Raw genomic sequence first — 27,690 nt, forward strand, 5'->3', positions numbered from 1 at the left:
CACCTTGGAACTCGTAGAACGGGACCAGTAAACGCTCCTTCGTAATTCGTTCGCCCCTCGGATTTGCTCCCCCCTGAAAGCATACCATCCAGCCCGGGGTAACAAAGCGGCGGGTTCCCAATTGGGACAGAGACGACGGCAACAAGCCCGAAAACACGGGGCAAGCTCGTCGTACGTTCCGTCCGGCCGGTGGAAGGCACGCGTCTCCTACAGGGCCGTAATCTGACCGTGGCGGAGAGTCTAATTCTCGTCCAATTTCCAGCGCAGCGAGACCGGTTAACTGCGCGGCTCGCAGTTCACCGAAACGAGTTTCGATAAAGTTAACGCCGGCCGGCAAGCGCCCCGGCGACACCGCGTTCCGGCGTTTAGATAAGTTAACCGCGCGTTTGAACACGAGCGCGAACCTAAGTAGTGCTGGTGTACGTGGTACGGTCCGCGCGCGAGCGTCCACCAGCCACCCTCTGCAACCCCAGAGAGCGCGCGCTCGCCTCCTGTCTCGTCTACGTTTCACCCTTTCGCGCAGCCATCAACCATCCCCCTCCGACGTCTGTTTACCCCGCGGAACACTCGGCCCCGGCTGTCTGATATCCGTCGTTCCGGCCGCCCGCGCCGTATCCGTCTAGCAGACGCGAAAGCAAACTCATCACGATCGTCGCATGCAATCTGCCGGAAAGCGAACCTCCCGGCGACTCGGGGAATTGCTCGCGATGACGTAAATTGTGTTGACAGCCCGGAAACGGCCCCGGTTCTTTCCCCGACGGCGACCCCCCACGGCGCTGCCTACGCAAATAACCATCTTGGACAATCGAACGACGGGGAAATGGTGGCTGAGCCCAGGGGGTTCAAGGAGTTCCTTTAATCGCGACTCTTACGAGGGTTTTCATGCGATAAAGATCGCTGTTTTTCTGTTTTTCGATTACTTAACGCGAGCATGCGTTCGTATTCGCGAGGATTGCTAGGGGGTGGGTTTTGGTTCTCCTCGGATCAGGCTTTCCATCGTCGTCCCCTTCTGCTGTAATTTATACGTCAGAAACGCGAATGGAAGTTTGTCTTTCGAATCCTCTTAGACTACTCGAGGTATGAAAAGTATTCAAATAAAAGTAGCCAGCTGACTCGGCCCGCGGGACCGTGATGCGCTTGCAGATCGTCGAATTAAGAACTTCCGTTCACCCCCGCCTCGTCAGCGAGATATAAATACTGATTCTCTTAAGAACGGAGCCGAACGTGATTCAGTTGTTGAGCCAGGTGCGGCGCGAAAGTCTGCAACCTCGTTGCTCTCTGCAGAACTGTGTTAAATCGAGAAACGGGAGCAGCTCGTTTCCAAGATAGAGTTTCGTTTCCGAGTATTAAATTTCCAAGAACGCGTGTTCCGGATGAATTTCAGTAGAAATTTCTGAGGAAATAAACTCGAGGAAGTAAAAACTACATCGCTTTTCCTTTTTCCCCCCTCTTTATCAAAAGAAGTTTCGCGCTGGCGCTCGTATTAAAACCGGAAGTTCAACGGTCCGGAAAATTTGTATTATACTGAGGTGTTATAAAACAACGTTCATTGCGGGCACATCCGGATCGATATGAAAAACCGTCGAGACACCTGCGAGATGATTCATCGAATCGGCGCACGTGCGATCGGCCGGTGGATAATCTATATTTTATAAATCAATTCGCGCGATCCGCTCGCAGTGAAATAATATAATAATAAAAAAAAGCGAATTTCATAAAAACATCTCTCTATTACTCCTCTATGAATTATTGCTATTTTTTCTTCCGTTTTTATAGCGCAGTTTTGTATTCTTCAAAATATTACCATCGAGCTCATAAATAAATAGTGTAAAGCCCAAAAAAATAATTGTTCATATACCTAGGGTGGTTTCGCGCGTAGAAGGAGGATAGATCGATGTAAGGCAGTTCCAATTGCAATCGATAGAATCGATATCACCGCCCCTCCGTCGACTTCGACCAGGATCGGCAGTAAACGCACGTAGACACGCGTGCAAACATCGCGGTTCATTAAATTAATCCGAACACGGACCGACGTATAAACGGTGGACGTGCGAGTCCGTCGCGACGTGCCGCGTCGTCGTAATTTCTCTCGGGCGTTCCACCGATTTCGAATCGTGCATCGAATACCCCTCGATTCCCGATATATTAGATTACAATTGCCTACAATTTCCACAGGATTCGGAATCGATGGCCAGGAACCAAATGTTACCGCATAATTCCCACCGTGACTATAGAAATTACTTTGTTCATTTTAATTCGATCGTCCAACTCATTTGTAGATGCCATTATTTATTCGAGGACACTTAATTCATCATTTTTGTAAATATCCCTCGTTCATCCACCACGCTTAAAGAGGAAGATCCATCGATGGAAACGAATGGAAGTAACTTTGTCGTTTTGAAACCTCCCCAGACCAGCCCAGCGGCGATCGACAAAGACGTAGCCAGATAACAACCCCCTGGAGAACTTCCCCGTGGAGTCGATAATTTTTTCCGTCCGATCTACGGCGGCGTCAAAGGGCGGCGCGGTTTATTTCTACGGGCGCGCAGTAAGCGGCCATTGGTGGCCGTCGCCGCTCATTGAATATTACAACAGCCGCAACCCCTAATGGGAAGACGGATCGCGATTCGAGCCACCGCTCTGAATGTGTTGAATGGAGCCACCCGCGGACAAAAGCAGCCACTTCGCCGCGCTCTTTGTCCTCTCGTGGTAATCGGCGCCGTCGATACCAATTTCACCGGTAATTAGAGGGTTCACTTTTCTAACGATCGTCCTCCCTGCTCCCATTGTCGAACGAAAACGATCCTCGTTTGAGACTGACAAAAACATTATCGCGACTCCGTCGATTCTTCTCGATCCTCACCCCCTCTCGAACCAGGAATCCAGCCCTCTTTCTCTCAGTTCGGTTGAAGGTCAGGGTAACCACGACGAGACTGTGTAGGAAAGGGTACCACTAGAGGGTTGTCGACCCTTAATATAGTTTAGACTTTGGTGCGTCTACTCGCTTCTATCGTCCTCGTAGCTCTAACCACAGCCAAGGTCCGAGACTGTTTCGTCCGATGCTATATAAGTAGTCGTGTCCCTACTGTGCACCGCCATATACAGTGGTATGCGTTCAGTTATGGCGATTTTTGCCTGGTAGCCTGCGGCTCGGTATCTCCGGTGGTTCTTGGAACCGGACTTCGTGCTGGGTAGTCCAGCAAATAAGCTTCCCCTACGTCCAACTCGCACTCAGTGCCAGGACATTCAAAAATCCAGCTACCTCGATAACAGGAACGATAGCATCTCGAAGCGGTCGCGACTATCCTTAGGCCTTATCGTATCCTCCGCAGCCTTCCTCGGTCCGGCTGACGAAACTGTTGGCTGACAAAAAGTCGTTACCAACCCCCGTTGAACATGATCCTCCGCGAAGATGGCGCCACTTCCGGCCAGAAGCTCTTCCTCGGGAATCTGTCGGTCTGCGGGTAAAAAACCACGGTGGAAACCACCGGGAAGACGAATGTGCAAGCCCCGAGCGAACAGTTCGCCCGCGTTTCGGACGATCCGGGTCGCCCTCAGACTTCGAAAGGCTCTTCAGAAAGTCCCCGCGGGCCGGCGAACTCGAGAACACTCCAACGGCCCCTCCGGGGGAATCGATATCTCGACGGGCAGGGCACGGATGCTCTCTCCCTCGCTCTGTCTCTCTCTCTCTCTCTCCTCTTCTATCGGGTCGTGGAATTTCGCGAGACACATTTCTACGGATGCTCCGAGGCGAACACGTGAGAAAACGCGTCCTATACTTCACTCCCGTGGCGGCGACGTCGACGTCGCTCTTCCGCTGACTCGTCGAATATCCATGCCGGAGCGTTTTTCATCATCCGCCTTTGCCTCCTTTTCGCGAATTTCCAGGGGGGATGGGGCTTTTTTCTGCGGCGGAAGTGGCTGGTTCGAGTGATACGCTCGTTCGGGGCTTGCGAGGGAATTTTTTGGCTCCTCGAGAAGATTGCGAGTGGTTTTATTTTGAAACGGCGTTCAAGAATTTGGGGTAATTATCGCGATACACGCGGATCAAGAAAGTGTAGAATGAAAAAGATTCCAATCGTCCAGGAGAAGAGGAAACTTCTGGTGGTCGATGGTCTCGTATTTGAATCAGCCGTATTTTTATGATTTTCTCGTCGGATTAAACCGGTGCGACGGAGACACGATCAAATTCAGGGGGTAGGCGGTGGTTCCTCGCAACAGCGGAATTTGCAACGGACGTGAGAACGATAAGGAATGTCCAGAGCGATCCGGATAAGTCCGTCGAGCGATTTGCTATGCGGGCTGCGTCCACGCGATTATCTGCGAGCCGATAACTTACTTGCCGAATTTCTAGTCAACCAACTCTAAACGTTAGTCTTCGCCGCCTGTACGTTATTATAATCCCGTCAAATTACCAGTGTTAGCGTTGCTACACCCGGTTCGACGAATCGATTTCCAAGCGTCTCAATTCTCCAGACCAGATCGGTTGATTTATAAAATTCTTATCAGCACGGTCTCTTAAAAATTCCACGGTGCACCCTCGATCGTTCCCTCCGAACTACTCGAAACTTCGATCATCATAAATCCCAATCAAACCGCAAAATCCAACAGCACGAACGTTAAAGCCACCCCCTCCTCCCACAGCGATTCTCAATTGCTCGCCTAAAGCTCTCACATAACTCGTTCCACAATGAAACAGGTCTCGTTAGAACCGAGCCGATACTCGATCGGTCTCTGCGTCGCGGTTGAATTTAAACCCGATCGTTTTCACGCGCGCATAAATAACAAAACTCGATCCACGACCGTCCCGTGTCCGCTCGCGGGCAAATAAAAAAGAATGAAGGAGAGAAAATGAACGAAGAGCGGGAAAAAAAGAAAAGGGAAGGAAAGAGGTGACCCACGAGGCGCCTGCTCAAAGAAACCGACGCCAACGCGTGCGTCGGAGCCGGCAGCGTGAGCTGTCGCAATCCCTCGCGAGGGATGCATTTTTGCCACGCGCGCCGCCGCCCACGCGGAGGAGAAATAATACCGCGCGGCACCGTTTTCACTCTATCGACGGCCTTGATCAGCCCAAGACACTCGCGGCTCTACTTTCGATCCGGTAGCTGAAACGAGCCGCGTGGGCGTGCAGTTGCAGCTGCATCCAGTTAATTCGCGCCCAGCATCCGAGAGTACGCGCGTGCACCGCCGCCGTTACAGTTTACCCCCCTACGTGGAAACACTCTTCGTTTCCCTGTTCCTACTCGATAAAACGGCTACCGTGTACACCTACACGGCTAGCTAGTTTCGTTATTATATATATAGCTACCGATGGAAGCCGCGAGAGAATCCGTGGATAAACGGGAGCGGAACACGGGAGCGAGACGGAGCCAGAGAGAAAGGGAGCTCGCGAGGAATGGTACAATGGAGAAAAGTAGTCGAGGGGAATGCCTGTTGGTATTGATAAGCATCGGTTGCAAACGCTGACTGACGCAACGAGATCAATGATCCTGGAATAGCCGGGTAATTGGGTTCTTCGCCCGCGAACACGCTCCCGTATACTTCGCGGCAAGGAGCAAGAAGCGGCTGCATTTTTAACGCTTCCTTTCGTTTTTCGTATAATTGCCCCCGCGCACGAAGAGATTTCTCTTCGATCTCCCGATTGAACCGCGTACCATCGAACAGGGAACGATTGGGCATGAATTTTGCATGCATTTCGATAATTCTTGCGTACGTTCTACGAATGTACGAATGGTTCGACTCGAGCAAGATCTCCTATTCAGGCGAAATGGACGCGGACGAATAGTAAAGAATATAACCGCGAAATTAAAACACACCAATTCTGTTGGGTAATTCCGCAAAAATTCTCGGTGCAACAATTCAATTAAAACAGTCCGTTGTTCTTTGCTGTGTTCATTCTGGTAGCCACGAGGAAGGATCAAGAATAAACCGGCCAGGTTTAATCTAGCCAAATGAAAACTGACGAAACCCGTTGGCTAATCTGACGAAAATTCTGCGCACAATAGTTCGAGCCAAAAAAGAGGAGCGAGACTTCATCCCTCTTGGCGTCTTTCACTTTTTTGTCCCGCCGGAAACGTAAAAAGTTTCCATAATTTTATTTGCCGTTCGAACGGTCGGGGGGACAGAGAAATATACCTGGGGCCGGGATTAATTCAACGAAATTAAAAGTGACAAAATCCATTCTGCGATCCGTTTGAATCCATTTTGCAAATGGAAAAGTTCTCGTAATTCCGTTCGCCGGGGAAGTACAAGGATTAACGATACGCTGTTGGGATTAGTAGTGTCAAAGCAAACTTCGTCAAATCTGTTTAAAAATGTATGCAATTCCGTTTCAACCGACCCGCGCACCGTGAAGCTCTTTTAATACATACGATTTACAGGCAGCCGATGGAATTTAATCCGTGGCGTATTCCAAAGCTTCTCGTCTGGATAAATTAAAAATAACGCGGAATAAAATCTAGAATAAATTCCACCTTAGCCATCGCGACATTAACCAAAAGACACCCCATGTCCTTCCACAGTCGCAAGTTCCAACCCGTCGATCGATTCGAAGGACTTAGATCATTCGAGTCGAAGAGTAACACGGACCATGCGACGTCGCCAAGAGAAATAGGGGTGTATCGATAGGTGTTTGCAAAACAGGATCGATAGCGGCGGTGAAAGGGGTGCGACGCGTGGGCGCGTTGCGCCCCCGTCGCATACACGCGTCGCCCCTTCCACGGACAAGCGGGCGCGATGGCAATACGTGCTCGCGGGCTGAATCGCAAGCGGCGACCGTTGGGCGCGTGCGGCCGTTTCCACCAACGAGTGGCGTTTTCCCGATATCGAAGTGGCTGATGCGACTCTGGCTCGATGCGAGAATGAGTAACCTCTTTTATTGGATGTACAGGCTCGCGCGATCGATTCGAGCATCGATCCGCTTTGTTCCGCGAAAGGAACCGGCTGTTCACCTCGATAGCTTTCGTTGTTGCTCTTTTCACTCACCGTGGTTCTCTCACTTTTTTTTTTTCGTTCGTTCCTCAGAGCATCTCCGCGTATTTTCTTACGCAACGTGTCGTTGTTAGCGCTATCGTTCGTTCCGTGTACTTGGCCAAACATTTAATTAGCTCCCCGCTAGTTGATAATCCCGGAGGAGATACTGGTTTCCTTTTACGCCGATGGGGTGGGTCTGTTTTAATGCGTTTCGGATTGCGCCGGTAGCCGGGGCACCGTGATAGTTAGGGAAAGTGGCGAGTAGTAAAACGGTGGAAGCAGTTTGGCATAATAGCTACAGGAAAGTTTTGAGTTTCGCAAGCGCCGAGTGTCACTCCGCGAAAGAGGATGAAACAGAGTGGAATTCGAGACTACGCGTATTCCTCTTTACTACGCTGATCGCCACCAACCGTTTCAATTATAAATCTTTTAAAAAAGCCACGGTTTATCTACTCGAAAATCCCGTGTCAGATTCCAATGGGTTATCTCGTTTCCCTAAATCGTGCGCCCATTGGAGCCACACCTAGATGCTACGACACGTTAGCCAGATTAGCAGGTGTAACGGTGTCTCGTTGTATCATAACCGCGGCGCTCGTGATACTGTCATTACGTAAAACTAAATTTCCGCCGGTGTCAGAATCGCCTCGGAACGAGCCAACGGAACACGAGATTGCATTTACGCTCGGCTCGAACGGAGGCGGAGGCTGGATCCAGCCAGAATTTCGATTGCGAGACCGAAATAGTTTGAATCCGGCGGGGCTGCCATTATACGTATAGAGCGGCGCGTACGGCCGCTAAATACTCGCGGATGCCGGATAAAGTTGAATCGGAAGCGTAAACACGGCTAAGTCACTTGCAACTACGAATCCGAGGGAGCGTTGTTACGCCGGCTGGGGCGGCCAAGTAAAACAGTTTACCCTTGAGTAGCTATCGTCAAACTTCCCTCGAACACACCCACCCCCATCGAGTTGCACCCTGTATCCCCTATTTAAACCAGCCGCGATTCGGCTCCGCGTTCCTAATGCTCGTGTCGCGGAGACGTTCTTGGGTCGAGAGATATCCGAAGCTTACTCGTTGGTGGAGAATTATTTGCTGATACGCTGGACACTTGATTAAAGGGTGAGGCATCGTCGTGAGGCATGTCAAAACGTACGGCTCGCTTTTCGGAGGAAATTCTTGCGGAAGTTTTACCCGCAGGAATAATTAATACGTTATCACGTGTATTAACCGCACTGATCAACTTCGAGGAAGTTCATTGTTTCCTTTCTGCGAAGTTGAACGCTAATTATAGGAAACTAGAGAAATTTACAGAAAGTGGAGCTGAACAGTTTACCCCGGATATCTTCAGAATTTTTTTATTCAAGTAAGAGGGGATCTCTTCCTCCGGAAAATCTCCGACTGCGATAATCACTGGAAATGTTACGAGCCGTGATTTTCAACGAGCATCGACGCGATACAATTACGATTATTCCTGCACGGCAGCGGCGAGGAACGTTATTACTATTCGAAGTACAAAGCAAGCGCAGACTCCCTTAACGAAGGTACACACCATGGTCGAGCTGTGTACCATGCAAATAGGTACCGATAGTTGACACCTGCCGGCTTATTCGCGTTCGATCCCTTCCCCGCGGCTGTTTTTACCTCGTACGCGATGAAGGTATGCTGAATTCCCACGTACAAACGCTTTTGCCATCGGGAGCCCGCTAGAATATTTAAACAGCCCGTGGGGAAGACGTCGCTACGCGAACCGCGATCCCTGATAGATACTCTTATCACGTTGCCCTTAACGAGGTATTTTCTTCAAAATGAATTTTTTCGCCGCTGTACACCCACGTCTAACCAGCTTCCGTGTTCTTACCCTCGAACGGAATTTCGCTTAATTGTAATCGCGGACCAGCGATGTTCCTCGATGGTACGTTTCGCGGCGAGGGATGGAACAGGGGGCGGATTCTTGCGGAAATGTCGCGTATTCGCAATATCTTATCGAAGGGCGCGCAATACTTTATAATTCGATATTGGAATAAAAGTGAACGATACGTACGTAGAATCGCATGCACGCGGTGATACGATAGAAAAAAGTTCAGGGTGGAATACGGTTTTGAATAAATAAAATGGGATGCATTCTGTGCAACAAAAATTTGGAATTCAGTGGACGGAAATTTAATATTACTTTCTATCCACGGGGTTGTGAATTTATACAGCATCTTTCGAGAATATCGATAACTTCGGCCGACTTGGGTAATATTTTTTGTATAAACGAATCGAATTTATCGTTCCAACAGAACCAATCATCGGTGAAATTTCAGACACTTATTGGACGCGTGTATCATTTTCAGAGAATTTCTCCGGGCTACACGCGACCAATATAGAGAAGGTAAGAATCCTATTTTTCTTTTTTTTTTCCTCTAGGAAATAGGGAGGATATTATGGGAAGGGTCAGACCTTGGATAAACGGATATGGAGCAGCCACTGGAAGGGTCGATATAAGGTAAATCGAAGATGAGATAAATCCTTGGCCAGGGGAAACCTTAGCAAAGATATGTCAAAAGAATCTTTCAATCTACACTTGCCAGGGTTCGCATTTACATCTCACCCCTCGAGCGACTTTACCTCTCCGTTAGCTCTCGAAATGCGTAGGTATTCTCGAAACGTCAAGATCTTAGTAGAATTTGTGACCATTTCCACGAGTCCATTCCATCGGAGATAGATTCCCATTTATTCTACCAACTTTCACGGATTTTTCTAAAACATTCGCCCATTTCTTACCGGGACATTAAAAGCCTTGCGAAAGTACCGCGGTCTACCGGCGGTACTCGTCGTTAAAGGAGTTCCCCGCTATTCACGAAACAGGCACACATTCATCACGCAAATTCATCTTCCAGCTACGCTGAAGACAGCGTAATACGATGCGAAGACCATAATTCTCGTTCTTCTACATTAAAACAGAGTCACTGGCGGTTCATTACAACGCGGCACACCGCCGGCCCATAAGAGAAGACGGATGACTCCCACGACTTTTTACAATTCCTCTCCAATCTCGCCCCTTTTCCCTTTCCCTTTAATCCGAACCTAACCGGCTACGGAAGATTAACAGCTTCCAGCGATTTCCACGCGGGTCAATGCGTCCGTGGCCGTCCCCGCCGTTTCTGTCGTTGTTTATCCACCCCCGTGCGCGCGACGCGGCAGGACACTTTCCTTCGAATAAACAACGCGCCTCGAAGTAGATCCTGAATTTCACACGACCCATTGCGATCCCCTAACTCGTACGTGACCGAATCCGCGCGTACATACACGCCACCACCACCACCACGTTCCCTGAAACGTGGAAGAAGCGACGCGTCCCAGTTCACGTAGACGCAACCGTGTCCCGTGCATCGAGCATCCGTTTCTGTTTAGTCGATCGCTGCGTCGACGTGTTTGCACGAAGAGTTACGCCCACTTCAAGCGCGAATTAAACGCTCCCGCGACCCCTTTGTCTCTCGCCTAACCCCCGCTCGTTTGTCGCGAGCGTGGATCTCCAGGAAGAATTTCTCTCCTGTCAAATCGCTCGACGAGTGTTCCGGTAAAAGCACAATTCAACCCTCCGCGAGAGACAATTAACATTCTTTAACTCCTCGGAAACGTTCTAGATTCAATGCTGAATTCGTCGCATTAAAACAACTTCGTTGCGGAAGTTAGCGTGTCGCAGCAATTCAGTTAGCAAAAGTTGCATCGCTACCGCTATCCAATTTCGAGAGTTGCCATATCAGCGATAGACCTTCTAACCTGCCGTTTATTTTACCCTCCCGTTCCGCGTCACGTTTCGCGTTCCTCGCTCGTTAAATTCATCGTTCCCTTGAATTCCACCCCCTGGCGCGTCGGCCGCCAAAATATTCGCGACGGTTGTTTGCGCGGGAAAAAATTCGCGGACGCCGCTCGAGGGAATCGAGCCCGTAAAAGAGGCGATTCGAGACGCGGGATGAATTCCGCCGGGCAAATATTTGTCGCGAAAGACGTCAAGACAAAGTTAACTCGTCCTCGCTCCATTAAGGGGTTAGCAATCCACACAAAGGCGAGGAGCCGGCTTCGAGCTATCGCCCTGGCCCCGATAACTTCCATCCAGCTACTCGTACCACGGGGAAAGCCGATCGATTTGGCTGGCTATGAAATTTATTCCCGTCGCTGACTCCTCGAGACATTGCGGCTTGGCGCGAGACGTCGCGAGTCCTCGTTGCCATCCATTGACAATTTTATTACGAGCCGCTAGCACGCAAGAAATCCGTGGGCTATCGCGAACGAGGCGGTCGGATGCGTGGAAATTTTTTTTTTTTTTTTGCTTCTCAACGAGAACGTTCTGATTGAGGCGCAGTTGACGCGCGCTGGGAGTTTTGTTATTTGGATTTTCCATTATCCGACGTGTTGTTTTGCGCGCGTGAATATTCCGTCGTGTATCATTTGTTGTTTCACCAGGTTACATGATTCCCATTTTAACAATTTTTTTTTTTTTATTTTCATACGACACTGTGTACACGATACACTGTGCATGGAATTTAATAAAAAATACTTGGGTTTATCAGCGGAACTAGTAGTTTTCGATGTTCGAATATTTCCTCTATCAAAAAAAAAAAAAAAAAAAAAAAAAAAAAAACAGATGTCTGAAACTAAAGCTCGCTGTTGATTCGTAAACGTCCAGCCGTAAAGGATTAGAAGAACCAGTTCTCTGTTCCAGACAGAGGACGTAGGGGAAGTGCAGACGGATCAATCCGACTCTAAACTCTCGGCGATATCCCTCGAAAACCACCGACACTCAAACTTCCCCGCAAACGGCCCACAAATTCCAACCCCCGAGTAAAACGATTTACGGCGCCATTCCCTAAAGACGAAGGCGATTCGTGTCACACACGTGTCGCCGTCGCGATTACCAACAGCCAGTGTCTGCTAGTTCATCTCGTCATCACGCACGAACGATTCGAAAAGGGCGTAAAACCGAATCCGGTGGGGTAACCGCCGGCTACAAACAAGGGTAAGTACGCGGGGTGGAGCGCGATTCGTCGCGGTGGTGAAACCGCGACCGAGGCTTTCCCCGCGAGATGCTCCCCGATACCTTCGAGTTTTCGCAAGTTTCGAACGATCGCGACGCGGCGGCAGCCGAGGGATCCGACTCGCGCGAGCGTCACCGGATGCACGTCGCGGCGGAACCGACGAAAGCGACGCTAACCCCTCGTACGTGGCCCAACGAGCAACCCTTGTAAAGTGAGATTTATTTCCTGCTGGGACATCTTTCATTTTTTACAGCGGATCAGACGGATTTTTATCCCGCGGTAACTACGGGGGTGTGTTCTCTTTGACGATCCTGGGCTACTCACGGGGTGAATACGTAAGAGGGTGGAAAACTGTGTAGAGTAATGGAAAGGAAGCCGGTCGTGTAGTTGTAAAAATGTCAACGCTAGAGAGAGAGCGTCTGTATGTCTACTCGAAAATCAGGGTAATACAGTATCACGTCTTCCTCTAATCAACTGAACTCGCAGCGAACCGCGATCGATGAAATCAAGCTTCCATAACTTCGCAAAGTTCGCCCGCTAGCTTACCGTCAGGTCGCGTATCAACGTCCCGAGGAGGAGACGCGCTCCCTGGGACACGCCACGTCGTCCTGATTTCTTCTCCGCACGGAAGACAGCGGTAACGAAGAAGTAACGAGGTCGCGAGAGAGGGGATCGTAGAAATGAACGTGCGCGTTCAACGTCAGATTTTTCCGTCCAATTCCACTCGATCTGTCACACGAGTCGCGCGGATGTACGTGGTACGCGCGGAGAGTGGAAAAAAAGAGCACGGGAAATGAGAAGGATGAAAGAAGAGACGTCGGATCATTAGGTCGCGAGAGGAATACATATATATATACATATATATGTAGGCGACAACAAAACGCTTCAGAGTTCATTGGTAGAAGGTCTGGGGATATACAGAGACGCCTTCCAGCGGGATGATTTGAATTTTCCCTTACGTACAGCGAACGAGCCGATAAGAGAGAGAGGGAGAAATAAATGGTGGAGGGGTTGCAGCTTTGGCCGCGTAGAGAGCTGGAAACTCTATTTTATGGTAAATAGACGTTGCCTGCGAGGGTTCGCCGCCTCCGTCGACGCGGCTGCCGATCGAAACTCACGGAGGGATGGAACCGTAGGGGGTGCGGAGGGAAAGTTAAGAACGACGATACGCTGGCTCAGGACGGTCTTCTCCTTCGGTTTATCGGTTTTCAAATGGACGGGTCCGCAATATCGGGGCGACCGTTCCACTCTTTTCCACCTTCTCTGTAACTTTCGACCCGTCCTCCGCTTTACGCAACACTCGCTGACCGTTTATAATTAGACGCCGCGTTGGAGAACGTCTACGAGGCTATAAATAAATTCCTGGGACGTTCCGCTGGCAATTTTTAGTGGTTTTTCTTGGAAGATGAACAATATGGAGCGTGAAACGGGGGTCGACGACCCTTCGATACAGCGAGGTCCGGTCAACGGGTTGATACCTTGCCTATCGCGGACCACTGTGTGCCGCGAGGTGAAGCGAGCCTCGTCTGGCGTTCTTAAAACGTTGCACTCTATGCAATCGTAGCGGCGAACGCATCAATTGGTGCTTCTAGTTGGCACCTTAATTTAGGACCTCGGTGAATCGTAGACGGTGTCGCGCTGATGCGTCTGCTCGCCGGTTGAATTGGATCATTCGCGAAGAACGGGCGCGTGAATGACCCCGGCCGTTTATTTAGTGGACCGGAGCGGTATGCACGCACGCGTACGGGGGACACGGAGCGCGATGGACACACGTGCACGCGAAATAAGCCCATTTCCACGGTACACTCGGCCGGCCAGCGGTGGACAAAAGCCGGGTTTATACGCGCGAACCGTCCACGGAGTAGGGAAGCGCAAGAAGCCCCGCGGACCGGACGTTTTCCGCGTATAATACGCGCAATATGAGGGACGTTGAGCCGGAACTAGACGCAAGAACCAACCCTTGTGCGTGTATACGTGTGCACACCGGCGACTTGTTGGCCGAGGTAGAACCGCTCGCTACCGTGGATCGCATATTACACAGGAACATCCCGGGTAAATACCGTCGCCGTTTTCTGAACCGTTTTCCACCGGGTAGGGACTTTTTAATTGCTCTCGAGTATTTGTTAACGGCACAGTCGCGGACTCCTGGATTTCTTTCTCGCGCAATCGCATGAACCGTATCAAGCAGTCCCGAAATACGTTGGGCGCGTTTAACGATCCTTACTTCTAGATTGATTAAGTGAAAAGTTGTTGAAATAGCATTTGGTGGAATGAAACTACGCGCAGAATTGCAGACGAGAGGTGGTGCGCGACATAAGTACACCGGCAGTATAGTTGTATTAATTGTCGTTAGCGATGAATGACGCGTAATATTTCTCGGGGTGTTCGGCGCAGTCGCACAATTTTGAATACAAATGGTACCATTAAACGGTTCGAGCTGCTTATTCGGCCAATTGTCCCCGTGAAATGACGTCGTTCAATCACCGAGCACACTATTATGCGACGAGGTATGTTAAACCCTCCCCTCCCGGGACGGAGTCGGAAACCTTCGGTACCACGACCGCAAAGCTGTAGGTTTCTTGTGGCGAATTTCGATAGCCACCGCCCCTTGTTTCGAGCACGAGCGACGAAATAACGCCGTCCCGTGTCGTGAAAGCCGGGTTAAGATAAATTTGTGGTATAAATACCTTGCGCAACTGCCCTGTGAATTAATTAATCGTCCTGTTCGCCGCCTGGATCGACCACCCTTGCGAGTAATGCTTCGAGGAGGGGTGAAGTTGTACGAACGAAACCTATAACACGAAAAAAAAGTATTACAAAATCAAATTCCATGGGACGAAGCACGAAAGCAAAGCATTATTCGCTTCTTTACTCGCGACTGATGCAGAGTGAAAAATGGGAGACCACCGGAACGGAAGGAATGCGCGGAAATACAAACTCAACTTGTACAATCCGCGCTCCACTCGCAACTTTAAAATATTTCCTTAGAAAAGAGAGAAAAACAGTATCAAAGTGGGCACCCCAGCTGGCGATCGTAAAACATTTCGAGCCGGTTGAAAAAGTCCCCGGGAACGGCCACGCGTAACTCCGACGCGAGGGACCGTCTGGTGGGCGGCGCGTACACGTTAACGCCGCGCTGACGGGCGCCGGGGACGCGTATAAGGATTAAAGTCGAGCTTGCGAAAGCCACTCGGGAACTGGTTCGTTACGCGCGCACGTAGATTCGAGAGAGAGCAGATGTTCGTAATTGCTCGGCCACCCCCGCGGCCGTCGTTGGGAGCGGTGCGCGACGCGCAAAGTCCTCCTCGAGATGGTTACTCTCTCCCACGCGAACACTCGCGCGTCGAGTTCAGCGCGTGTGCCCGCACACACCGTGCAATGCATACGACCGCGGGCTATGTGTGTACGTGGCGCGGCTTGTCGTGTTTAACTTGGCCCCCGTGCGCCCCCGAGGTGTAAACAATTATTGCTGGAACGATGCAAAATGAAAATCGCAAACAGCCTAGCCTCGACTGCCGGCCACGCCGTCTACGTCTACTCTGCGTGCCATCGATTATGAACGCGCCAGGGATATTGCCGCCAGAAGGCCGCCTCATCCCCCAATCAAGCTTACTTTGCCCTTGCTAAGTGATTATTAGAATACACTGGTTTTTGGATTATAGTTGGCCATTTGGATTATAATCGTTACGCAGTCTCGAGGTAACTCATTGTTCAGTTCGTCGCTAAATATAATAATAATGATGTCTTAATTACTGGCATAAAATGCATTGCAATAAATTTGTATCCCTATCTGAATAAAGGGCGAAGTTCAACCCAATTCTCATTATACCCGAGAAACTTGTACAATATCTGAATAGTGATAATAATAATTGAGCAATATATTTCAAGGGTCGCAATCGGTGAATAATAGAACTTGTTCTTAGCCCATTGATAGCGAAGATTATAATAATTGGCTTTCCCTGCGGAATTAAGTTGAGTTAAAAACAGGTTTCTTGTTGACCATTGAAGTCGGCTCGCACCGGGGGCAGAGGCATTAAATAATTGTAAGGCTCCACCGTTGTTCCACCGTTGCGAGAACAAAGACGTTGCTACAATGACTTCTTGACTATAAGGAGAATAGTTCACGCTTCTGCGGACTTGGAAGCATTCGTTGTCGAGTTTAAAGGGCAGAAAATTGGAACCACGAGGCAGGAACCAACAGAACGCGTTGAAGTGGCTCGGAAATCCCGATTAAAAAATTACGTCCCCAGCGGTGAGGCCTCTATGATACTCGAAGAAGAAGAGAAAAGAGTACCGCCGTTGAATTTCGCATGGAATATTTAACAACACCGAAGAATCGAACCAGCATTCGTTTTCTCCCCTTAATATTAATAACCAGAAAGGTAGCACTAAATCCTGGGTCACGCAAAAACCACCACCCCAAACACGCGTTACCCTAATTCACTACTCCCATATCAGCACCCTCGATCCCGAAACCTGCAACTCACCCTCGAACCACACGAAAGCCACTTTCACAACAACAATTCACGTCAAGCATCAACCAACTTCATCCCCATCACTGTCCCGCGACGTCCGTACCCTCGATGGTACCTAATGTCATAGTGGACAAAGTCAATGTGTCATCGCCATTAGGTCTCCATCTACACCACCCGAGGGACACGGAGCACCGGTCGAAACGAGTCACCCGGTGCAACGCGTGACCCTGTCGCGTACACCGAAATCCCCTTGCAGCGATATTTTACGATCCATCTGTACACTGGGTATACACTTTCCACGCGCACACTTTGGCCCAAGCGTATCGGGGATGGATGGAAGGTGAAACACTTAAGGGGTGGGTGGCGATGGGCTGGTACGAAGAGTAGAGGCGTCGTTAATTCCAACGTCGGCGGAACAAGGCGCGGAGATTTACTGATATTTTTTCCACCGAGCTTTTAGCGCCGTCCTCCGCCACCCTCGCCACCCACCCTTAGCAGAGACGCGGCGTTTAGCGAATTACAAATGTTTATTGCGCCGAGTAGGTTATAACGGGCGGCCAGCAGGCGACTAACTAAGGAATTATGCGGCTCGGCTCTTTTCGGAATCACCCCTTCTTCTTCTGCCATGGTAATAGAAACCGTGGAACGCTGCCCTTGATGGCCGCCGTGCTGGATGCAACGTTGGTCTTCTGCTCGAGATCGCGCCGCGTTCCGTTGATTAATATCAGCCACGATGCTCCACGGAGGGAAAGAAGGCAAACGGGTGGACGGGGGTGTCCCGTTGAAAACAAGGGGCGTGGAATCCTGGCGATTGTGTTTGCAACGAGGGGTGGAGAGGAGCGGTACTTGAAATTATCGGGGGTGATGGAGCACGAATTTCTTGTAGGGCTCTGGTCGAGTGGGAGTCGTTTGATAATGCTATTTTGTATTGCTGCTATTGTCGTTATTGGGCACAATAGCGTTGTTGCGTATTTATAAGGTGGATGCGAATTCATCATAAATGAAAAAAGGGTATTTTACGAATCAGTATTACCAATATTTCTGCGAACGACCTTTTGTTTGAAATTTCTGGAGAATCGGCGACGTTATCGTAAATACTGAAAAATGACAGCCAATTCGTGCGTTACCTGAAATCGAGCGAATTGGACGCGATTCGATCGAGATACGATGACGACTCCGTTCCGGGCGACGACCAGTTAATGGCGGTCCCGTGATCTAATGAATCGTGTTTATCGAAGCCTGACCCGGCGACTTGCGAAATTGTTTGGAGAACAACTCGCTGCACCGATGCCCGAGTAATTTAATCGCAGTAACTGACAAAGTCAATAGAGACGGGTCAGCACCGGACAGATATTAATGCGCCGTGCGCGCGTCGTAGTTTCTCTGATAACGTAGAAAACTGGGTATGTCGCGCGGCGGTGGAACGGGACCGTCGATGAAATTAGTACACGGCGAATGAGCACTCCGTAATTCGATGTAATTTCATTCGATGGAATTACATTTTCCAGCGAATCTCCTCTTCGTTATATTTAATTACCGGAGAAATAAGTTAAGCGGGGATCGAAGCGGACCTTTAAACGCCACTCTGTTTTCAACAATAACGCGAGAAATGTCTCCGTGATAATATTTTCAGACTAAATTTCCCTGCGTTGGTACGATCTCGCCTGGTCTCACGATATTCCGTTGGAAAAGCCACGATTATCGGGTCCACTCGAGCCAGCCGTGGGGTGGAAAAAGTTCTCCAGTCAGCCGGGGGAAGGAGACATCCCTGTCTCTCCCTAATCCACGCTCGGTTTCCGTGTTCCACAGGCATCGTCGAACGATAAAAGTAACGACGGCCCCCGCCAATAACGTCACGGTTACGTTCGTCGTAACACCCTCCCATCCTCCCTTAATTGATCCATCACGTATCCAACGTGGAATCACCGAGGCCACCCCTGAAATTCACTCGCGTCTCCTATGCTCGCGCGCGCGGCCAGGCTCTCCCGCCAGCCAGTTTCGCAGGGGAAATTTCGCGAGTATCCGGCTGGAAATACGAAAACAACACACCGTCTTTTATTCGCGCGTAACAAGGGGGGACCTTTCGCGACGCGTTTGCCGTGAAATTTTCATTGATGGAATATTAAATGAGCCCGCGCGATGTCCCCGGTGTCTGGGTGACTGCGTTCAAGTCTCGATCGCGCGGGGTTGTTTGAAAATTTACGAGGAACCGCGCGACGGCAGAGGCGCCGCGAAATTGTTAATATTAAACTTTCTCAATTAATATTCATTATTATCCGCTCCATTGAATGCTCGAGCCGAAGAGAGCCCTGATGAAATTGCAGAGAGCGGCCGGGTATCGACGAAATATTTGATCGTCCTCGTCAATTTGCTGGCTCGCAGAGGCCCTCATACTCGACTGATCCTCTCGTTAATCGAAAGGCCGCCCGCTGCAAACGATGCTCCGCGTGATTAAGCGAATAGGAAAATACTCTTCCCGTTTCCCGTGTCACGGCATCTTAGACCGTGATCTTAATATTTCCTCAGCGTAGCGTGGCGAGTATATTGTTAACAAGATTTCATTTACCGCCGTTAAGTCGGTGGAATTAATTCCGACCGGCCTTCGGAGTAACGCTGCTGATGAAAGTAATTAATTAAACGGCGTCTAACGCGAACTTTATAATCGCGCCGTTTAATAGACTTATAAGGCCGATGCGCTGCATGTTAATTTAGAAAATACATTTTCTTCCCCGTACTTCGTTCACCGGCTTTCTTAGCCAGCCCTGTAAACTTCTACGCCTCGAAACATTTCTCGTCTATACGCTCACTTGTTTCCGAAGCAGAGGGTGAACGTTACAACGCGGGATTAATAACAGGATGCCTCCTGCAATTACGCATTCGTTCCGGTTAAGAATCATAATTTCGTTGGTTTCATTTAAGAGGATCTTCGTATCCTCGGAAAAAGCCAGCAAAAATTATTCGAGTCGAAGAAACCTTCCTCAAATACGCGAGGTCGAGCGTGATGAACGCAGAATCTAATCTATCGTATTTATAGATACGCTATCGGGAAATGATTACTGCGCGATTCTTGTTCTAATACTGCGAAGATATCGCTAACTGGACCATAAGAAATTGTCCACGGATCAGTTCGTGAATCGTACCGCGATAAAAATGATTGCGCGTTATGTAAACAGCTGATGCAACGGACGGCCGCAGCGGTATGCACTTTTTGATCGCGTTCGAGAGCGGGGAATCCGGATCGACGTTCAGTCACGCAGCAAGGAAGTGCACGGGGCGCGACTCTCGACCTCTACAAAGCACGCGAGTTGAATATTTATTGCGTCCAGTCCCCGACACTGCATCGGGACGAATTAACGCCGACCAGACGGGATCGTGCGTGGTCAGCCACCGTGACGACCACTTTCGTCTTTTCGCGTGTCCTGCATGGACGTGTTCGGGGGCTGTCCGTATTCGTAAATCGTTTGCTTACGCGTATACATCAACCGTTACGCGCACACGCGGGCACAGCTGTCTTTTTGTTGAACATTTCTCACGCGTCCCTATACGCGCGTATAATTAATCGCGTCGGTTCGCAAAAGAGAACCGTTTCGAACGCAAGTTTCGCCTGGTACACGATTTTCCACAAATCCGTCCGGGGCAGATCCAATATTCCCGCTTCGTTCCGGCATTCCACCCCCAACCATTGACGAACATCGCGTAATCTCTCACTCGTTTGAACAACTTTTGCCCGAGATCGCCTCCAGGCCGGTAGGAACGTGACTCGCTTGCCAACCACGCGGAACACGAGAGTGAACATTGCGGCAGAAAATCATAGTACAGGTCAAGTTAAAGAAAATAGAACCGCCCTCGTGACAAAGACCAAGAATACCCCTTTAACGACAAAAGAGTTTTCCACCTTTAAAAACGAACGGCTATGGACGAGGAAGTTTCCCAACTGCGGCTACGCGAAAGGGTCGCTTCGAGAAGAAATATCGTACCTCGGTGGCGACACGAACGAATCATTTACAAAGGAGCGAAAAGGATACGCGAAAATATAAACGTCACGTATAAGTAACACGGAGCTATCCAAACGCGACACTCCAGGACCGTACATCAGCATCAACCGAACGAACGGTCCGCGATTTCCAACTTAAGGGTAGTTTCCATTTACAAATCAGTCCCAAGGGGGGTAGAGACAGGAACACGTGTCCCCTGGCGTACGCGACCCGACTCGTTTAACGCCGCAATCCGACGCGTTTCACGCTTCCGTTCGCGCGCGTACGAACCCACACAAACCCCGAGCCCATCCGACCGCGTATTACATATGCATAGTTTCATAAATTTGCGTGCCGTAACCGCTTCTCTCTGCTCGCTCTGAAGCCCAGCCAAGCCTTCTACTCCGTCGGGGTTTTTAATATTGCGCCTGGAGAAACCCGGCCCGGGCACATCCGTTGCTGGCGTTTGCGAACTTCCGGGACCGCGGAGCCGGGTGTTGGGTCATAGTAAATGCCAGATATCGGATCGCGCGACACCCTCGCGCCCCTTGCCACTTGCTCCTCGATCCTCCAACGTAATTGGCCAATATCGTCGATTAATTGGCCCTGTTTCGGCGTTTATTATTAACGCGAGCGGCGACTGGGGTGCTCCGGGTGTAACATGAGAATCGGACGAAGGAAACGGGTGCTCGAAGTGTCGTTCGATCGTGGTCCGCACGGATCGAGCTATTTGGACCGGGATTACGCGGGCGATGGTGAATTGCTGGTGTTTAATTATATGGGTGTGGTTGGAGCGGGCGGGGTGTAAATGTTGGATTTGCGGGGCGACGCTTTGGGTGACGGAATTTAGCACGGTGGGGGGAGTCGTGTTATGGTTGATATTAGTTAATATTGATTATGGAGGGTGGGTAGGATTGCTGGATTTGGGGTGACCGACGCTCCGGACCATGGGATGTTGTACGGTACGAGGGTGTTATGTTGCGGTTGATAGTTTCATTTGGAACGATTAGTATTCCGTTGGTGGGGATTACGCGAGCTATTTTAATTCGCCAGTTTCTAGCTTGAACGATCGACGCGTTCGTGCGGTAACATTTCAGCGTTCCGTTCTCTCTGTGCTCGCTGCAAAAGTATTTAACCTATATTCAGCGCCGAAATAACCGCGATGCGTAAAACTACGCGGAGAGCAGCCGTGCACCGGTCAGAGTGCATCCCTGAACGAGCGTCGATAGATCTCGTTGACGAGCGATTCGCAGCTCGAACCCCCCTTTCACGAACGCGATATCAAACCGCAGTGCGTGTCCGTCGGAATTGAAATTAACTGGCACCGGGTCGGGGTGCGTGGAAACAGCCGCGGAGGCAGGGGAAATCACCGTGAACGGGGGACAAGGGGTGGTCGGGAGTAGGAGATTTTCGTAATGAAGTACGGTGGGGGGACTAATGATACGCGGATAAAAGCCCCGGCTGCGAAATGAGGCTGAACTGAAGAGCGATGGGGTGGCAGGGGTGAGAAAAAGAGGATGGCAGCGGGCACAGCACATTCTATCGAGATTCAGAACCGTCGGGGTCTATCTCTTTATAAACTGAAAAGAAATTGAGCTACCGTTCCACCTCGCTCTTCGTTTTCCTCTCTCCCTTACTCTCGTTCTGTCTTCCCCATCGCGTCGCCCTACTCGCTCCTCTTTTTTTTTTCGGCGGCGGAGGGTAGAAAGCAGGCGAAACGGGGTTTCGCGGAAAAAGGCGCGGGCTGAGAGAGGGAAAGAGAGAAAGAGGGAACGGGAAAGAATCCGGCGTTCGTGCGGTCGTAAAAAGAGGATTGAAATTGCGCAAGGCTCTCGTACGGAAATGGAGGTCCGGTATAGAAACCGCGATTTTCATCATCGAGAATCTCTCACGGGCTGCGGTGCATGAAATAATGTTTCCACGGCACCGACGTACGTATAGCGTGGAAAGAAAATGGTCGCGGGTAGCGGGAGGGAGGGCAATGGGGGCAGTTATTTAAACATCGTTATCCGGTCGAAAGGATTTTTAATGGATGGTTACGCTTTCTATAAGCTCTCGAGCGGCGGCCTCGAGATGTTCTTTGCGCGTTTCGGGCAACCCCGGGGTTGCTGAGGGAGTCGTTCGATGCGTTCGAACCAAGTTTCCTCGCGGAAACGGTATTCGAAGCTTTTCATTCCTATCTTTATGCGCCCTTTGTGCATCTTTCGCGCGCCTCAATAAACATTCAATATTCTTACCGAGGAGATTCCGCGCTGTCCCATTTCAGATTGCTGCTCGACGTCTCATAAGTTTACATCGAGCTCTGTTCCATCTACTCGCGATACCGTCGATCCAATTCCCGCAGTTTTCGCGAACGTTTCATTGTCGATAACGATACGTTCACCTTTCCCGTTACCAAAAAAATGAGACCCAGCCGGTAACAAATGTGGAACTCTGAACGCGATAGAACGGAAAATCACTCTTCCCGTGACTTTCCCCCGTTCCCCGTAGTATCAGTTTCCTTTTGTCTTCGCGCATCGGTTTCGCGGGATAGGCGGGTCTTAAGAAGAGCGTCATTCGGTTTGCGAAGGCGAGCGTTCGAGCGTGAGTAATGCGAATACGTTCCCCCAAGAGTACGCCGACTGCTTTATTTCCATCGATACACATTTCTTTGTACGATAAAGAGTACCTTTGCTCGATATCCTTCGACTGTTCCGTTCCTATCCCAACGTTATCCACCCTTGTTTCTGCCCTCTTCTTCATTTCTACACCGTCGCAAGATTGTAACGTCATTTTTTTTCTCCATTTTATCGTTACTTCCTGCTCGTTCTATTTTCGTTTTATTTATTCGACGCGGGACACCGGAGTTCAAACGCGAATAAGTTTTCTGGCCAACCAACGCCGCGATATCGCTGTCGATTTTCTTTGTATCGGAAATGGGAAAACGGGTAGCGGGTCAGCTTTGTCTTTCCGTGCTTTGTAACGTTGCGAACCCCGAAACCGATACAGCCGGATACGGTGGCCCGGTCGTCGAATGACCGATAAAAATTTCAAGCGCCGGCCATCGAAACCTGCCTCAAAGCACCGGTTCTCTTTGGTTAATTAATAAACATTGACTGCTGGTGAAAGGACAGGGCCGATACAATTTCGCCGGGTCTGTTCGCAGCTTGAAAACAACTTTAATGAAAAAATTTGTTTAAACACTCGAAGAAGAATAGCAAAAAATGTTCGTTTTCCAAGAATCACCAGAATCCTCCCCCACACTTTTCACTTCGCAGGCCCATCTTTCCATCAGGCGAACCGCGACATTTTTGCGATTCAGGCAAATATTTGCGTCGCTATCTCCTCGCGATCCCGACGTCCCCGATATCTTCGAGTTCGCCCTCTCCCATCCTCCGCCCCCTTTCGATCCTTCGTTCTCTCGATCGTGCCCGCGATTCCCAGAGACTTCGCAAGTTTTCTAATTAGTATGGTGCCTCCGGCTAAGCGAAGTCGGCCGCTCGACAGTTTAAAATCGGTGGAAAACGGGAAAAGGAACGCCTTTGAGTCCTGGCAGGAACTTTTGGCCGCCCGCCGCCACTCACTCTCGACCGTGCTTGCCTCTTTCTCTTCCTCGCCGAGACAAGTCGTAAAGTCGGTCCATCAACTTCGAGATTCTCCCCCTCAACGTCCCCCTACTTTCAACCCCGCGACACCGTCCTCCCATTCCGCTATCCCCGCTTTATTATTCCTGCTCGAGCGATCGGACTGCGGCAAGTTCTCCCAGAGACTGGCGGCGAACAGGCGACGCGAAGAACTGCTGGCAGGATTATTCCGCGAGGACGAGACGCTCGTGTACGCAATTAAAGTCAACAGGTCCTCCTGCCGGAAAATAATGGGACGCGAAGTTGTCTGGAAGCCAAGCGGCGCCTCGGTTCCGTTTTTAAATGGGATAGATCGGGTATGCACGCTCGCCGGGTGAAACTGCTGCCCGATATACGCGTTCCGACGCGCCGAATTGGATCGTTAAATGTTGCGTAAAATACATTGGAAATTACACTCAATATTCTGCGGTACTTTTTAAGCAACATCCTCGCTTTACGCTTCACTTTCCGGTGATCGATACCCTCGCTGTTTGCGATATACAATTCAACACTGAATATCTCCATCCACTCCCATCTTATACGCTTCTACAAGCAACCCCATGGAAATCGACTGAAACTTCATCGCAGTTTTTCAGTCGTTTTCCACTGAGTCAGCTTCTCCGTTCTCCGAGGGTTCTTCTCGTTTTCAAGAAAAACATAAAGAAGTTACTATTGTCGCGCATAATTTTGCATTTTAGAGTGTACGTTAAATCAGGGAAGATTCCTCGAGCGAGCAGAAACGAGTTGGGGTGGGTCGAGGAAAATTTCGGAGAGACCGGCGGCGTTGAAATTCAATTTCTTTTGATCGCCATCGAGATCAAGCCCGGCCGTTCATCCTCTCGCCCGGTGACAGCGAGATTCTTTGACGACTTTTAGCCGCGCGGGAGGACGCCTGGGCGTCCCGTAATTCCTGTAACAGCAAGTTTCCCGACGTCGCCTTATTACCGTCGTCGTTAACCGTCGTCGTCGGCGTTGCGCAGTCTCTTTGAATGCAAGTGGCCGTGTTTAGGCGCGGGCACGTAAGACCACTCGACGCGACTCGCCTCGCTCTCGCCTCACCCTTTCACCAGCCCCCGTCACGGCCATTATTCCGCTGTTTTACAAGCAGCCTAAAGGGGCGATGCTGACGGGAGATTGTTTACGCCGCCTCGATCGTCTATTTGAATATCAATTGTTTAAGGCACGGGACGACGTACAACGAGCCCCATCGCGGTGGGAATTTCCGTTCGGTGCTAAGGGGTGATTTCACCACCCGCAGGGAGGGCTTAAGCATTCTCGTCCATCTGCGAGATAGGGATCGCGCGGCGCGGGGCGAACGAAAGATCGAGGGACTAGGTTCTGTTACTTTCACGTGTCTCCATAAGCGAGACGCTGTTTTTTGTTCTCCAAGTTCTAATTAGAGAATGGAGCACCGCGGAAAGCTCCGATTCTTCTCGATCCAACGAGTCTCTATACTCTGGAATACCACGACAACGCGAGGTGGAAGAGAAAAACGGCAATTCGCTTTAATCCATTAACGTACGAACGTAGAGGACCCGCTGAAAGTGGGTCCAACCGCCAATGGAAGAGATTAAATCAACAGAGCGAACGGAGGAGCTCGAAAACCGCCGCGGTTCGTGGCATTCAAAGGTCGCGGGACCAAAAAAAAGGCTCTTAGAAAAATATCGTGCCTCCCTCCCCGGAAACGTAACGGAACGCAATGCGCCATGGTCCGGAGAGTGGGGCGATCGGTGGTTCCGCGGGTAACGGGCCCGATTCGATCCTAAATCGATTATCGTCCGGCGTTCCATCAATTTCTAATTGACGCGATAATAAATTTCACGTCCTACCGTAACGGGGCCGCTCCCGTTCCCGCTGGGAACCCCGAATTTCCAGCCAGATTAAATTTAAGCGCTTTGCTACACCCGTTTCCAGGGTAGGGGGATGAAAAGCTGGAACGGAGGAGGCGCAGGATGGCTGGAGCAACGGCGAAGGCAAATCGCGGGCTCCGCGCTTCGACTGCTACCACGGCGAACCCAATGGCTCCCGATGGCACCGTCCACGAGCTCCGTCGAGGATTGATGAGCAGTCTCCGAGCGCATCGCCTCGCCGATTTGTACGCGCCAACGATGCTTCTAGTTGACTCTCTTCGTAAAAATACTGCGAGCACGCGGCTGGGCTGCGCGGTTCGAGCGTGATAAATTAATTGGCGGATCCTTGTCACGGGTAGACGGGATCGTTCTCTGCGAGCAGACGCGGAGGAATACAAATTCCATAACGCTGCCTCCCTTCTTTTTGCACTTTATTACGAACCTAAGTGTTTTCCCTCTGTTTACCGTTGCCGTTTCAAGAAGCACGCTTTCGGGGTACGTCAGTCTTCGAGCGCGCAGCGTTTCGCTATTCCGCCGGGAACGTTGTTTCCGACGCAATTTTACAACGATACCCGGCGTCCTTTCTCCTTTCCTCCTATTGTTTCTCCCGCATCCGACTACCTAGCCAGCGCGTCTACCTGCGCGCGTGCCCTATATTTCCTCCATTTTTTTTTTTTTCACGTTCGCGAAAATGTTGAGCGTAAGCTGAACGGTTGAATATTTCAGAGCACAAACGTTTTCGGGGCCGAGTTTCGAGGGAAACGCGGGCGCTTTTGAAACGGCCGATTTGTGTGCAGAAACGCTTCCCCCTCGCGCTCCACGCTGCAAGACCAGACAGCACGATTGCCTTCTGCTCCGCTCCATGGTTTCGCTCCACGTTTCCGAACACTGCGCGCTTCCTCCATAAATATATTTATCGATTACCAGCTGGAAATCGATGACTGGAGGCGATTTTGGGTGGAAATTAATGGGATAAGAGAATCGAGGAAACGTTAATTAAAAACGGAACCAGTTGGGTTCGTCGTTTCATGAAAATCGAGGATGTTTAATTTTTGCAACGGGTAAGAAAAGTTACTCGTTAAGGACCGAGGGGTGAGATTAAATTTTGACGCTCGCAGCGAACTGTTTATTAGATTCGCAACTCAAGTATCAAGACATCGAGTCAACTAACGTTAGGAAACTCAATCTAGTTGAATACGCTCATGCTTGGATATAGGGTGAGCAGGAAATTACGTGCTCTATTACAGGTTCTGGTCTATCCAGAATTAATGGCTCCTTCGCTTGGAACCTATGATTTATTCAAGGGGCCTAATTAGAGGCGCAAACTTCTGACGAAAGTTTCGTGCGGATCGGAAAGAACGCTTTTATAACGTCGCAAAGATTTTATCAGGGGATTACAATAAGATACGCAGCGGAAATGGATTTTATTACGTTAAAGTGAAGAGGGTCTCAAAATTCAGCCCGTTATATTCGCGGAAATTTTAAATACGAAGGCGACGAATTCACGAAACTTTTCAATGCGCCGAAAGTTGCGCGAGTTTAAAATTTCAGCCGGCTGAATTGGCGAGAATTAAAAATTTCCACGCACGGAAGCGGAAAAATTAAACATTTCACCGTATTTGGGAGGGTTTTAAATTTCGACGCGGTCAGGCGCAAAAATTACAAATTTCAATGCATCAAATTCGCGTCAAATCCCCGAAAATGTTTTATTCGCGTACATCCAGTTTACGTGCGGACAGTTTTTAATCTGAATGCACCGAGGCGCGAGAATAGAAAATTTCAATACGTCAAATTGG

At 50.0% G+C, this 27,690-nt stretch overlaps 1 long non-coding RNA gene across 1 annotated transcript in view; it reads right to left on the minus strand.

Annotated features, from left to right (window-relative positions):
- Positions 1-27,690, minus strand: part of LOC143424396 (uncharacterized) — a 182,100-nt gene that overhangs the window by 47,059 nt on the left and 107,351 nt on the right. The window contains exon 4 of the long non-coding RNA XR_013101929.1: positions 14,681-14,785. This is a non-coding gene — a long non-coding RNA (uncharacterized LOC143424396). The remainder of the gene's footprint in view (positions 1-14,680; positions 14,786-27,690) is intronic.

Source organism: Xylocopa sonorina, chromosome 6 (genome assembly GCF_050948175.1).
Source record: "Xylocopa sonorina isolate GNS202 chromosome 6, iyXylSono1_principal, whole genome shotgun sequence".
In the NCBI taxonomy this organism is placed as follows: Eukaryota; Metazoa; Arthropoda; class Insecta; order Hymenoptera; family Apidae; genus Xylocopa; species Xylocopa sonorina.